General features: G+C 51.1%; 1 protein-coding gene across 2 annotated transcripts in view; it reads left to right on the top strand.

Annotated features, from left to right (window-relative positions):
• Nucleotides 1–14958, top strand: part of CIZ1 (CDKN1A interacting zinc finger protein 1) — a 748675-nt gene that overhangs the window by 87538 nt on the left and 646179 nt on the right. The window lies entirely within an intron of this gene.

The raw sequence follows: 14958 nt of genomic DNA, 5'->3' as shown, positions 1-14958 counted from the left end.
TGACTCAATCTTAGGAGGGCACGTATTCCCTCTCTTGTGGGAACTCGGGGCTGGTGCTGCTGGGTGAGGGTGGCAAATCTTGCTGCACTTACATGGGGCCCTCGACTGGACTGACCGGCCAGCTGGCAGTGGAGTGACTGTGCTGCTTGTCAGACCCCGACACCCGCCCTGGCTGGTGCACATAACACGGGACCCCAAAGGGGGGTTACTGCACCACTATTGCAGTGTGTTCACTATTGTTTATATTGCTCTGGGAGATCTGTCTCGGCTGGATGGCGGTCTACTCCGCCCCTGAGCCTACTGACTTCTGTGTGCCACAGAGTAAAGATGGTGAAGCCAAAGTGCGCCAGGCCCCAGCTTACGGTAAGCGGCGAAGCGGAGATGGACAGGACGCCGATGGAAAAGACTCTTGGCAGCCTTCAACACCTTGAGAAGACTCTTCAGGCCCACTCTACACAATTCGACAGGGTGCTTCAGGCCATCATGGACACTAAGACTTCCCTGGAAACCTGCATAGACTCTGTTTCTGTGGAGGTTAATCTGATGCGGGCTGACTACCTCAAGTTGGCAGAACGAGTGGGGGAAACCAAGTCCACTTTGGCAGCTGTAAGACCATCAGTTCAAGAACAGCAGGAGCTTCCGAAACAGGTGGAAGCTGAAGTCGCCACCTTACATTGCAGGGGGGAAGATGACCAGGGCAGATCGAGACTTAATAACATTCACCTAATGGACTTTTCTGAACGCTCAGAGGGCCCTAACGTAGAGCTGTTCTTGGAAGACTGGCCAGTTAGATCATCCTGGATGTCAAGGCACCTAACGTTTTTCTCCATGGAATGTGCGCATCGCACACTGGGTTAATCCCCCTTAGCTCCTCCACATCCTATCCTAGCGCATCACCTCAACTATAGAGACGAAAACCTGCTTTTAGAACGCTTTCGCACCAAGAGCCCTTAGTCCCATGAAAATGCTCGGATTACGACATAGCCTGATTTCACCATTGAGATGCAATGCCGTAGCAGATCGTACTCTCAAGTCAAGCAACGTCTTCGGGAGCTGGACCTTAAAAATGCTCTTCTGTTTCCCACTAAGCTTCATGTAATTGATGGCGACAGGACTCGCATCCTCCACTTGCTGGAGGATGTGTGGAGATGGCGGCTGGATAGTACCCAAGCCCAGACATCGCCTTCCCAGGGCACAATCAACCAAAGATCAGGTGGCCGAGGAACCGTCCCGCTGGTGGCAGAGGCCTCCTTCTATGGTACGAACTCCTCTGCTCCCTTCCGGGATGGAACTGGGTTCAGACTTGGGTGGCTCACTTCCTGAATTAGTTGGAGATTAACAGGGCCCAAAGGTCACTCCTAGATCAGCTGAGGATCTGGAAGTGTGACACCACTGCCTGATGAGGCAACTGTCCTGCATTGGGTGACCTTTTCACAGGACTAGTTGCCAGCCTGAAGGGAAGAAACAATGTGCATGGGGACTGTGAGGTACTCACCAAACACTGTCGCTCTTATACTGGGGCCTAGCTATGTCCTTCACCCTGGCGCCACTTCACCCCGGCGCCACTTCACCCCAAGGTTCCCAAGTGGACTCCATTGTAGACAGTTTATTTGCTATTCTTTCTTTTCTTTACCCTGTCACTAGTGTACAGCTTGGGGATGATATTTTGGACGGGCCCTGCCAGGGCAACTGTCCCTGGTGGAATAGAGGTTTCACTTGTTGTGGTTTAACTAGATGCTCTGAAAGTGTTCCAAACAGTACTTGCTGCATTCCTGCATGTCACATATAAGTATAGGCCTTACCTAGACTCCATGGGACGGTTTTGGGGTGGGCAGGGATGTCTCACACTTTTCCCTTTTGCTTTGCACTGTGACCACCTTGACAGACACACTGGTCGATGCCCGTTTCCCCTAATATCTCATCTCATCACCAGGAACGTGTGTGGTGTGACCACTCCATCAAAACGCTATTGCATCCATGCCTTAAGCAGAGTCATGTACACATAGCTATTCTCCAGAAAACACACCTTAATGTCGCAGAGTTACATAAGCTTTTGGCTAAATGGAGAGGGCAGGTACATGGCACTTCATCATCCTTCTTAGCTCGTGGGGTACTAATATGGATAGCACCAGGAGTACCTTACATTGTGAATACACAGAATGGGACGCCCGGGGTCGATATGTGATTCGGGAAGGCCAGCTGGATGGAGCTCCTGTTACACTGGCTGCGATCTATGCTCACAACACACCGCAGGGAACACTTGTGCTTTTTGGGGATCCGTCTTTACCTCGACTCTGGGGCGGGGACCCATCCCCTCCAAGCAGCTGCTACTAGGCATACAGCTCAGTACCTCAGTCAATGGTTAACATGAATGCGTCTTCAGAATGTATGGCGGCTCCTACACCCATTGGACTGCGAGTACTCCTTTTACTCACAGGTGCACAAAGTGCACACCAGAATTGACCTTTTTTTATGGACAGCCCAAATTGATGCCCAGTTGGTCTGGGCGGAATTCCTGGCATGCACCCGGTCTGATCACTTCCCATTGCTGCCTACCTTGCAGGTATACTCACTTGGTGACTACAAGTGGAGGCTTTATCTGACCCTCCTTTTCATGCAGATCTAGCCCAATGCATCGAATGGTACTTTGCACTCAAAGCAGGTATGCTTACTAAACGTCTGATACATGTAATAGATAAGGCAAACTTCAATGCCTCAGACGCGGCCTTGCTGTCAGTCGACGCGGAAAAAGCGTTTGACCGTGTGGATTGGCAATATATGAATAACAGTCTGGCGAGATTTGGCCTGGAAGACCGGTTCCGCACCTGGGTAGCCAGCTGCTATGCATCTCCCCGGGCGACGATCAAAGTCAATGGGACGAGCTCCAAGACGTTTGAAATTCGGCGTAGCACACGTAAGGGCTGCCCGCTTTCACCGCTACTATTCGCCCTTTACGTGGAACCCTTTGCCCAACATATCCGAAACAACACAGACATCACGGGCATCAAATTCGGGGGAAGAGGAGCAGACCATCAGCCTCTATGCAGACGACATCCTAGTCGCTGTGGACAACCCCAGGGTGTCTATACCAGCATTCCTGAGGGAGATGGAGCGCTTCGGGCTGTCTCAGGATTCAAGATGAATGTGGGAAAGTCCGTTATTCTCCCCCTGGGCAGCAATACCCGCCGAGCCAACAGGGGAACGCTTCATATTGAGGGGCTGGCTGTGCAAACTGCACTGCCGTACTTAGGAATAGAACTAACTCCCTCAACAGCCCAGACAGTCGAACTTAACTACTCCAAACTTCTGACACGCATTCAGGGGGACATATCATGGTGGCGTCAACAACCGCTCTCGTGGTTGGGCCGGGTTGCCGCGGTCAAGATGTCCCTGTTACCGAAAGTGTTATACCTGTTCCAGACTATCCCGGTCACTCTTCCCTTGGGTATGCTTAAAAAGCTGCAGGATACCATGCTAGAGTTTGTCTGGGCTAACAAACGTCCCCGGCTCCGACGTGATCTGGTCACTAGGACGACGGCGGAGGGCGGATTGGGGGTACCTGACCTGAAGCGTTATTTTCAGGCGGCACAGATGAGATACCTCCTGGAATGGTCCCGGCCACTCTCCGAAAAGCACTGGCTTTTCCAAGACAGAGCGATGGCGGGTATGCCACTGTGGAGAGTCCCCTTTCTGGCACGGGCGGACAGACCAACCTATCTCAAAAAATCGCCTATCACCAAAAAACTCCTCCAGGTATGGGACGCGGTAGCGGTCCCGAGAGGTCTGACAACCTTTCCCTCACCAATGACGCCCCTGCTGGACAATCCAGCGTTTCCCCCTGGGGTGCCCCCCGGCTCCTTTCCCCAATGGCGACAAATCGAATGCGGCTCCGCGGGACACTTATTCGACCTCCAGGGCTTTATGACGCTAGACACGATAACAGACACATATGGACTTGACAAACCACACCGATTTCAGTATTTTCAGTTGCGGCACTGGCTCACACACAAAGACATTGAACCCCTCGTCGGCCGCACTCTCACCACATATGAGAAGTGGCTTCTCAGTAAATCTAACGACTCGAAGGCCATTACAGAATTATACAAAATGCTGGCCCCCACGCCACTCACAACGAGGTCGGCGGGTCAGAAACGATGGGGGAAGGAGCTGGGTCGCGCACTTTCAGACACAGAATGGCGAGACCTCTATTATCGAGCACACCACACAGCTAGAAACACAGCCAGCAAAGAATCGGTGGTGAAAGTGGCCTATTACTGGCACCTGACACCGGAACGCCTACATCAAGGTAACCCTCTGAGAGACCCCTCGTGTTGGAGGGGGTGCGGACAAGTAGGGACCAGCGCAGCGTTTTCGCCGCAGTGACACCGGAGTCACGCCAGAGTCCAGCCCGTCTGCGCCCGTCAGCGTCCCGGAGGCGACTAGGGCGACGGGCTGGACTGGTCTCTGGCGGCCTCTTCAACCACTTTTTTTTATCATGCTTCAACATTCGGCGCAGGAGCTCCGGTCTCTACAAAAAATGGGGGGCTCTTGCCGTAAGGTATTTCCGGCCCGCTACAAGGCTAAGAGTCGGTGCCCTGACTGTGGATGGTTGCCACACAAAATTCGGTTTACCGTACTAGACAGGGAGGTAGATAGCGTGAAGCATCTTTGTTTGCTTTTAAATACTAGATCACTCAGCCGACATGCTCTGGACATCTATGATCTTCTGGTAACAGAAAAGCCTTTGTGCTTGATGTTGACTGAAACGTGGCTAGGGGAGCTTTCTAACCCCCATATTGTTACAGCTATCCCCCCTGATTACAATATCTTTAGGCAAGATAGACTGAAAGGGCGAGGGGGGGGTGTGGCACTTGTGGTAAACAAACGTGCCACTTGCACCACTATTCCTATGGATGTTATCATGGGATGTGAATCCCTTGCCTTCTCCATAGTATTATCGCCGCACCAATCTTTTAAAGGACTTCTAGTCTATAGGCCCCCGGGACCGACAGGCACCTTCTTTGAAGAGCTCCAGTCGATAATCTTGACACTGGTGCTGAGATCTGAGCACTGCATATTGGCAGGCGACTTCAATATCCACATGGATGATGGAACGGATGTAGACACGATCAAAATGATGGATGTTACGGCTCCTCTAGGCCTTTCTCCATATCACCTTGGACCGACGCATGAAAAGGGCCATACCCTGGATCTGGTCTTCTCGACTACTTCTATAGAGATGTTAGTGCCTTTGCAGGTGCTATGGTCGGATCACAGGCTGGTCAAATACTATGTGTCGGAGGCAAAAAACCATCTAGTGCTCCTCCCCGGCAGTCTTGCCAAGGGTCGAGGGCGTACCACCGGGTGACTCCAGAATTGCTGGCACAGGCATGCCTGGCTCACCCTTGCCTTATGACAGGGGACCTAGAAAGGGATTTAGAACTGTTGCAATCATGACTCACGGATAGGCTGGATGATCTTGCCCCGGTGAGGCCTCCTCGCAATACAGCGAAACTGGCATCTGCCCCTTGGTTTACCGAAGCACTGGCGGCCTCACGGCGGCAGTGCAAGGTAGCAGAGAGAGCTTGGCGTTCGCAATATGATCCCGCGGCAAAACTAGCTTATAGAGCCTCTGTCAAAGCCTACCATCGCAACATCCTCTCTGAAAAAAGAGGCTATTTCTCGAGGAGAATTGAGACTGCTTCCAATTCGTGCAAGGAGGTATTCGCCATTGTGAGGGAATTTATGACCCCTCGTGCTCCTTCCACTCAGGTACCCCCTACTGAGGCATGGGTGAGTGCCCTTGCCAATTTCTTCACCTCCAAGATCAAATTGATTCAGGACTCTTTTCCCCTGAAGGGGGTAGAAGTTTCTCACTATTCTGAGGGTGTCTTCGATTTAACAGCTAGTGCAGACCCGGTCCTGGCAGACTTTCCGCCACTTTCAGTTTCCTCGTCCCTGGACCTGATGGCCTGCTTTAAATCGGGATCACCTCTTGACGTATGCCCTGCCAAATTTTTGGCAAAGATGGCCGAAGTCATTAATCCCATCGTGAATCCTATTCTGAACCACTCTTTGAGTGAGAGTGTGGTCCCTCAGGCCTGGAAGCAGGCGATGATCATCCCTCTGCTTAAAAAGCCCGGCCTGGACTCAGAGGTGCTGGCTAATTACAGGCCCATTTCGCTTCTGCCCGCCTTTGCTAAGATCCTGGAGAAGCACGCGCATACGGTGCTCTCCGACTATCTGGAATCCCATGATCTGCTGCACTCCACCCAATCCGGCTTCCGCACCAACTTGAGCACCGAAACAGCGCTCCTGGAAGTTTCGGAGGCAATTAAGGAGGTGCTGGACTCAGGAGGCAATGCTTGGGATGCTCGATCTGTCGGCGGCCTTTGACACCGTCCCCCACGAGGGTCTCCTCGCCAGACTTTATGAGATCGGTCTGAGGGGGACGGTGTTCAGCTGGTTCCGATCATTCCTGGCTGGCCGTCGACAAACGGTCTGGGCCTCCTCCAGTTCCGCCGAGATGCCGTCACTGGGTGTCGGAGTCCCACAGGGCTCAGTGCTGAGCCCGACTCTCTTCAACATCTTTATGACCCCTCTGGCGGCACTGGCGGAATCTTTCGGGGCCCAGATCGTTTCCTATGCCGATGATACCCAGTTCCTCTTTACCTGCGAGAAAGGAGCTTATTTTGACGGAGATGGTATCCGGGGTTGCCTTGGGGCTTTTTTTAATTGGTTCCAGCTTAACAGCCTCAAGTGCAACTCGGATAAATCGGAGGTACTCTTCTTCGGCTGCAGATCGGACCCACACTGGCAGGAATGGTGGCCTGCTAATATGTTTCCCCCTGCAGGCTCCTCCCAGTTAGCCAAGAATCTGGGGATTAAGATCGATAATGGTCTGACGTTGAGATCCCAGATTCTTGGTCTCACTGGTACCTGCTTCGGTCTCCTCCGGATGCTCCGCAAGTTTCTTCCTGTGCTCCCGGAGGATCACAGGAAGATAACGGTTCAGGCTATAATTGGCTAGAGAATGGATTACTCGAATATCCTTTATCTCGGCCTGCCGGAGTATCTGTTGTAACGACTGCAGGTGGTCCAGAATTCGGCAGCACGGGCCATCTTTGGATTACCCGGCCGAGCTAGAACCTCGGGCCTCCTGCAGTCACTCCATTGGCTGCCCATCCAGAAGCGGATAGTCTTTAAGGCCTTGACCTTGGCCCATAAAGCTCTACATGCTTCAGGAGCAAAATATCTCCAAAAAAGGCTAGCTTTTTACCATCCTGCAAGGTCCCTGAGGTCGGAGTCTTTGTTTCTTGCCGTGGTCCCTCGCATAAAAAGGGCACGTATAGGAGGTCGATCTTTAAAACTGCTGGCTCCGCAGCTTTGGAATACTCTGCCAGTGACATTGCGTAGTACCTCCAATCTGTTGGCGTTTAGGAAGGGCCTAAAAACCTGGCTTTTTACTCTTTAGATACCAGTCTTGATTTTAGTTTAGGGCCCTCTCATTTTTCTGCCTTTCCTTTTCCGTTATGTTGTGATACAGGTTTGCAATAAAGCGCCGGGACACTCTTTGAGTAGCCGTACGCTATACAAGACAAAAATAACATAACATAACATAACCATGATACACATACTGTGGGAATGCAAAGAAGTGCAGGACTATTGGGAGGAAGTACTCAAAGACATCGACACATACTTTGAAACAGAGCTTCCTCGTTTCCCGGCATACACGATCCTTGGTCTCCCCAACAGACTTATTTTCCCACTTAAATCCATTAGAGGGAGACAGATGGGGCTGGCATTAGGTGCTGCAACACAACACATCCTCTCCCTATGAGGAACGTCACGGTTCTCTTCCAGGGGATCCTCATCAATAGTCATAAGCATTAGAATATTCCCGCCCATGCGCGGGACCCCGGAAACAATATATTATATGTGCCCCACATATACATATACATATATATATAAATATATATATATAAAAATAAGCCATTGCAGCCAAATAAAACAGTAGAGCTGGAATATGCTGTGAAGAATTTCCACCATACATGTGTATTAGCATTAGAAACATGATAAACAACACCAATGCTTGTTTAGAAACTGTTTTAATGCTTAGAAAACAGCAGAAATTCTTATAAGACACTGTAAGCATATACAGCTCCCAGGCTGCATTGCAAATACCCAGTCTAAAAAGACTGAAAAGCTAACCCTGTGGCTGCATGTACCAAAACTGACGCTGTGCCTTTAAGGCACCTCTGCCCCTAGCTTCCCATCATGCCTCAGGGGTTACAGTTAGGTCAGTTGTTCTTTCCGGCTCCTTCAGGAAGGACCCTGGATACACAGCTCCACAGTTTTTCTGCCTTTTTCAGTCAGAAAAGCTTCTAAAGAACATTTTTTTGATTTACTTTGACTTTTTACATCAGGGTCAAGTAAATAACTGCTTAGCAGTCGAATTTTTGTGAGGTTTTTCCTGTCAGGATGCCTTCATTATTCGATGATTGCCCTTCTTGTGGCCACAAGAAGGCAAAAACGGACTCTCATGAGGTCTGTATTTTATGCTTGCCAGAAGATCATGATCCAAAGGACTGTTCTCATTGTCAAAACCTGTCTGACAGAACTTTAAAAGACAGGGAGAGGAACAGGCTCTATGGTTTGGCCCAAAGATCCATGAGGGGAAGATCTACAGAGAGGAAGAGTTCAAAGAGACCCAGAACTCCCTCCAAAGGCAAGTCGGAGCGTCCATCGACCTCAGCGCCGGGCTCGGCGCTGAAAAAACATCTGATGGAAAAATCGAAAGATAAAGCTCCGTCGACGTCGGGACCGGCGTCGACGAGGAAATCGTCGTCGAAAAGAAAATCACCGACGACGAAGAAAGCTCCGCCGTCGTCAACTAGGCGACGATCGGCGTCGAGAGAAGCCACGAGATCTCCGTCGACGAGAAGATCGACGTCAAGACGTAAGTCAACTCCGCCGCCGTCAACCAGGCGACGGTCGGCGTCGAGAGACAGAATACACTCGCCGTCGTCCCAACGTCGACAGGCTTCGAAGAGTGTGACACCTCCGCCGAAGTCTCCACGGAGGCGCTCGGAGTCGAGGAGCAAGAGCCCCCTCGGACGATCGTCGTCGAGGAAGGGATCATCGTCGAAGACGTGTCGGCGCTCGACGTCGAGGATGTCCGATCCTCCGCCGTCGCCACATGCCAGGTCGAAATCAAGGGCTTCGTCGACGACAGGACGTCGAAGGCCATCTCCGTCGCCGACAGACCAACGTCGGCCGACGTCGAGACCTCCGTCGACGGCAGGGCAACGCCGTTCGACGTCGAGACCTCCGTCGACGGCAGGGCAAAGCCGCTCGACGTCGAGACCTCCGTCGACGGCAGGGCAACGCCGTTCGACGTCGAGACCTCCGTCGAAGGCGGGACGACGCTGTTCGACGTCGAGGGAGAAGACACCGTCAGCGGCTCGACATCACAGGTCGACGTCGAGAGAACACGGGTCGTCATCGAGGCGTTCGACGTCGAAGATTATCACTCCGTCGACGCCGCAGAGGCGTCCAACGTCAAGGGAAAGACTTCTAAGACGTCCGCCAACACCGGTGAGACGAAAATCCCCTTCAGTGCCTTCGACTATTTTGGTGACCCAATCGGCTTCTCACCATTCCTCCTCAAGGGCCTCTAGCTCATCGAGGTCCAGTTCCAGGAGTAGAAGTCCGTTGCCCCAGCGAAAGATAACACTCTCGCCGAGATGGTATGCTCCTTTGCACACGTGGAAGGATTCTGGAGCGACGGAGAGGCTGCACAGATATGTAAGCCCACTCCACAGGTCACCTCTTCAGAGACTGGTAGAAGAGGCAGACAGACAGAGTCCTATCAGGCACCAATCACACTCTCGGGAGAGGAGAGCGGAAAGGTCGCATACCCCCAGGGTCTCCCGATCACCGCGGAGAGAGCATCCCAGATCTCAAACGCCGAGAAGGGAGAAACGAACTGAGAGGTCGAGATCTCCACGAAGGGAGCGTCGGAGAGAATCACGTTCTCCTCGAAGGGAAGACCGACCGAGAAGATCGCCAGTGAGGAAGGTAAAATCTCACCACAGGAGAAGGAGAACACCATCAACCTCCTCCTCATCCTCTTCAAGATCTTCTAAAAGGGATTACTCCCCAACGCTGGCAGACAGCCCTCACTCCAGAGCTTCCCCGCTTGACGACGTCAACACATACCTAGACGTTCTTCAAAGGGGCGCTCAAAAACTTCAAATAGAAATGGCTGTTCCAGAAGTTTCCACTACTGTAATTTTTGAGACCCTTCGGCACAAATCATATTCACGGCCTTTGCTCCCATTGGTTCCAGGGATAATGGACCCAATCAAGGAGGTCTTCCTCACGCCAGCGGCAATCAGGGCGGTTCCGGCACGTATCCAGAAAAAGTATAGGCCGGCCGACTCGGACCCAATCTTTGTTAAAGGGGAGCCTGCGGCGGACTCTGTTATCGTAGCCTCAGCTAGGAAGAATCACGCAGTCGCACCCTCTTCTTCAGTTCCTCCTGACAAGGACAGCAAGACCCAAGATTCTTGGGGACGCAGAGTGTGCAGCACAGCAGCTTCATCACTGAAAGTCTCTAGTGCCTCAGCACTTCTCGGCAGATATGATAGAGCACTGTGGGACTCCATGGAACGATTCAAAGAGAAATTGCCCAAGGAGGACCAGAAGGACTTTGAGGAGACAGTGACGGAGGGCTGTTTGGTGGCAAACCAAATGATCAGTTCGTCCGCAGATAACGCACTCCTAGCAGGACATGCCTACTCGCATGGGGTTTGCGCGAGAAGATCTTCTTGGTTGCGGTTGACGGGTCTCAAACCAGATGCCCAGCAACGCATCCTCAATCTGCCCTTCTCAGGATCTTCACTCTTTGGGGAGCATGCCGATCAGGAAATGACCCGCATGAAAACCGAATTGGACACGGTGAAGGCGGTTGGTCTGGAAAAGAAGAAAGAGCCGTTCAAGCGACGCTTCAAGACCAACAAGAACCGGGGAGGCCAACAGAGGGTTCAAACCCCTCAATGGTCTCAGAACAAGCCACAAGGGAAGACACAATACAGAGGAGGAAAATCAGGCAGAGGCAGAGGCGGACATCATCAGTCCTCTGCCACGCCCAGAGGAGGCAAGGCCTGAGCAGTGGCTTCCTCTGGCGCCGTTACCCACTCCAGTGGGAGGAAGTGCTTCGCAACACCTGGAAGAGTGGGTCAGCATCACAAAAGATCAGTGGGTGCTGAATATACTGCGCAATGGATATGCGCTACGTTTCCGGAAGAGACCACAACCGATTCCTCCAAAAAAGACTCGCTCGTACCATCTAAACCTCCTCAAAAGGGAGGTGAGCGTCCTCTTGCAGAAAAACGCAATCGAAGAGGTACCGCCATCCCAAAGGGGGAGAGGAGTGTACTCAAGGTATTTTCTAGTCCCCAAAAGAGACCAAGAGGACAAGTTCAGACCAATTCTAGATCTTCGGTCCCTCAACAAAGTGGTGGTCAAAGAGAAGTTTCGCATGCTGGCACTTCATCAGATATGTCCTCATCTACAAAGTGGAGATTGGATGTGTTCGGTGGATTTACAGGACGCGTACTTCCACATTCCTATCACACCAGGTCATCGGAAGTACTTGAGGTTTCTGGTAGGGAACAAGCATTACCAGTACAAAGTACTTCCGTTCGGTCTGAAATCCGCACCAAGGGTGTTCACCAAGTGCATGGCAGTGGTAGCGGCATGTCTACACAAAAAAGGTCTTTTTGTGTACCCATATCTGGACGACTGGCTCCTGAAGAGCCAGTCCCCTCATCAAGCCACCAAAGACTGTCGTCTGTGTCTTCAACAACTACACAGGCTTGGGCTCCACGTGAACACAGAAAAGTCAGTCCTGCATCCCACGCAAACCATCCACTATCTGGGAGCGGTCCTAGACACAAATTTAGGAAGAGCGTTTCCTTCGCAGGAGAGACTATCTTCCATGGGGCAGAAATGCAGAAAGTTACTTCAGTCTCCTCGTCCAAAGGTGCGAGAAGTAGCGTCTCTACTGGGCTCCATGGCGTCCTGCATCTTCCTAATTCCAAACGCCAGGTTGAGGATGCGTCCTCTTCAAGAGTCTGTGGAAGACCAGTGGGACCAAGCGACTGGAGATTGGGAGGATCGAATCATCCTATCTCAAGCAGCACTGTCCTCAATACAGTGGTGGACTCGTCCTCGGAATGTCTTGCAGGGAGTCCCTTTTCAGCAGCCTCTTCCTTCGATGTCTGTGATAACGGAGGCATCTCTGGAAGGTTGGGGTGCTCACATGGGTCGTCTTCAGATTCAGGGTCGCTGGTCGACCAACCTTCAGACTTACCATATCAACATGCTGGAACTTCGAGCAGTACATCTGGCGCTCAAAGCGTTCCTTCCAGCAATCACAACGGACAAGATCTTGGTTCAGACGGACAACACTACAACAATGTTCTATCTGAACAAGCAGGGAGGAACACGGTCTCGCCCTCTGTCTCAGGAGGCCCAAGCCATATGGCACTGGCTTCTGGCTCGGGGACTGTCGGTGGTGGCAGTACACCTTCCAGGCGAGCTAAACACAAAGGCGGACGCACTCAGCAGGCACTTCGAAGATCAGCCAGACTGGGTGCTAAACGACGAAGTAGTCGAAGAACTCTTCCGTTGCTGGGGCCGTCCAGACATAGATTTATTCGCGGACGACGAAAACGCCAAATGCCACGCCTTCGCGTCCAGGTTCCACCGACCAGGGACACAAGGGAACGCTCTCCTGCTGGAGTGGACAGGAATGTTCGCCTATGCGTTTCCTCCTCTGGCTCTGATTCCGAAGGTGGTGGCCAAGCTCATCAGATCGAGCATGGACATGATCCTAGTTGCTCCGGATTGGCCGCGACAATGGTGGTATCCAGACCTATTACATCTGTCGCTGTGTCCACACAGACGTCTGCCATGCAGACCAGACCTGTTGAGCAAAATGAACGGGAGGATCCTGCATCCCAACCTCCCGTCACTGAACCTGACTGCATGGCTCCTGAGGTCTTGCAATACGGACACTTAAATCTGCCTCCAGAATGTATGAATATTTTAAAAGAGGCAAAGAGGCCTTCCACTAGGGCGTCTTATGCATTCAAGTGGAAGAGATTTTTCATTTGGTGTAGGGACCATGGCTTTGATCCCACCACAGGACAAGAAGAGGTAGTCCTCCCTTACCTCCTTTACTTAGCGACATCAGGGTTGAAATACGCTTCTATCAGGGTTCACCTATCTGCCATAGTAGCGTACAGAAAATCACCTACACAAACGTCGTTTTTTCAGGTCCCAGTGGTTAAGGATTTCCTTCAGGGATTGAAGAAGGTCTATCCCCCTGTGAGAAATCCTTCTCCTCCCTGGGAGTTGAACCTGGTTCTCTCCAGGCTGATGTCTGCACCGTTTGAACCTATACACAAGGCCTCCTTGCAGCATCTCACTTGGAAGGCGGCCTTCTTGGTGGCAATAACCTCTGCTCGCAGGGTTAGCGAGATTCAAGCACTCTGCACCAAGGAACCCTACACGGTGTTTCACCACAACAGAGTGGTAATGAGAGCTCACCCCTCTTTCCTTCCAAAAGTGGTATCGGATTTTCATATAAACCAAACGATTACCCTTCCTTCGTTCTTTCCTAACCCATCGACCCCAGCTGAGAGGTCGTTGCACTCGTTAGATCTTAAACGGGTGCTAAAGTTTTACCTAGAAAGAACAAAGGGCACCAGAAAGACAGACCAACTCTTTGTCAATTATGGGTCAATGAGGACCGGGTTTGCGGCAGCCAAGAGGTCCATCTCCAGATGGATTGTCTCATGTATCAAACTAGCATACCAGCTGGCTGGCAAACCTTTGTTACAATCACCCAAAGCTCATTCCACTAGAGGGAAGGCAGCCACAACAGCATTTTTACATGACATTCCCATGTCAGAAATTTGCAAGGCTGCGACATGGAAATCAGTCCATACCTTTACAAGGCATTATTGCCTAGAGTCTGATTCCAGAGCGGATTCTCAAGTAGGGCAAGCCTCCTTGAGAAACCTATTTGGGTAGAATAAGGCCTACTGTTTGGGCCTACGAATGTGAATGTTACCTGTTGATTCCTTTGCCCGCAGGGATGAGGTGAGGCTCGCTACTCTATTCTAATGCTTATGACTATTGATGAGGATCCCCTGGAAGAGAAGGATTAGTTACTTACCTGTAATCCTAGTTCTCTTCCAGGGGTATCCTCATCAAAGTCATAAGCAACCCTCCCGCCTCCCCGGGCAAAGGACTTTGTTTATTAAGTAGGAGATGTTTTAACCTGTTATTACCATGGTTTTGTTTTCAGTCTCCGAAAAGAACAACTGACCTAACTGTAACCCCTGAGTCATGATGGGAAGCTAGGGGCAGAGGTGCCTTAAAGGCACAGCGTCAGTTTTGGTACATGCAGCCACAGGGTTAGCTTTTCAGTCTTTTTAGACTGGGTATTTGCAATGCAGCCTGGGAGCTGTATATGCTTACAGTGTCTTATAAGAATTTCTGCTGTTTTCTAAGCATTAAAACAGTTTCTAAACAAGCATTGGTGTTGTTTATCATGTTTCTAATGCTAATACACATGTATGGTGGAAATTCTTCACAGCATATTCCAGCTCTACTGTTTTATTTGGCTGCAATGGCTTATTTTTATATATATATATTTATATATATATGTATATGTATATGTGGGGCACATATAATATATTGTTTCCGGGGTCCCGCGCATGGGCGGGAATATTCTAATGCTTATGACTTTGATGAGGATACCCCTCGAAGAGAACTAGGATTACAGGTAAGTAACTAATCCAAACCCACGCACACAGGATGGTTGCATCAATTATGGTACATAATGGGAATGGAGAGAATCCAGGCTTCACTCACGCAAAC

The sequence above is a fragment of the Lissotriton vulgaris genome, chromosome 5 (genome assembly GCF_964263255.1).
Source record: "Lissotriton vulgaris chromosome 5, aLisVul1.2, whole genome shotgun sequence".
Lineage (NCBI taxonomy): Eukaryota > Metazoa > Chordata > Amphibia > Caudata > Salamandridae > Lissotriton > Lissotriton vulgaris.
The sequence above is the reverse complement of the archived record's forward strand: the minus strand, read 5'-3'. Positions and strand labels throughout refer to the sequence as shown.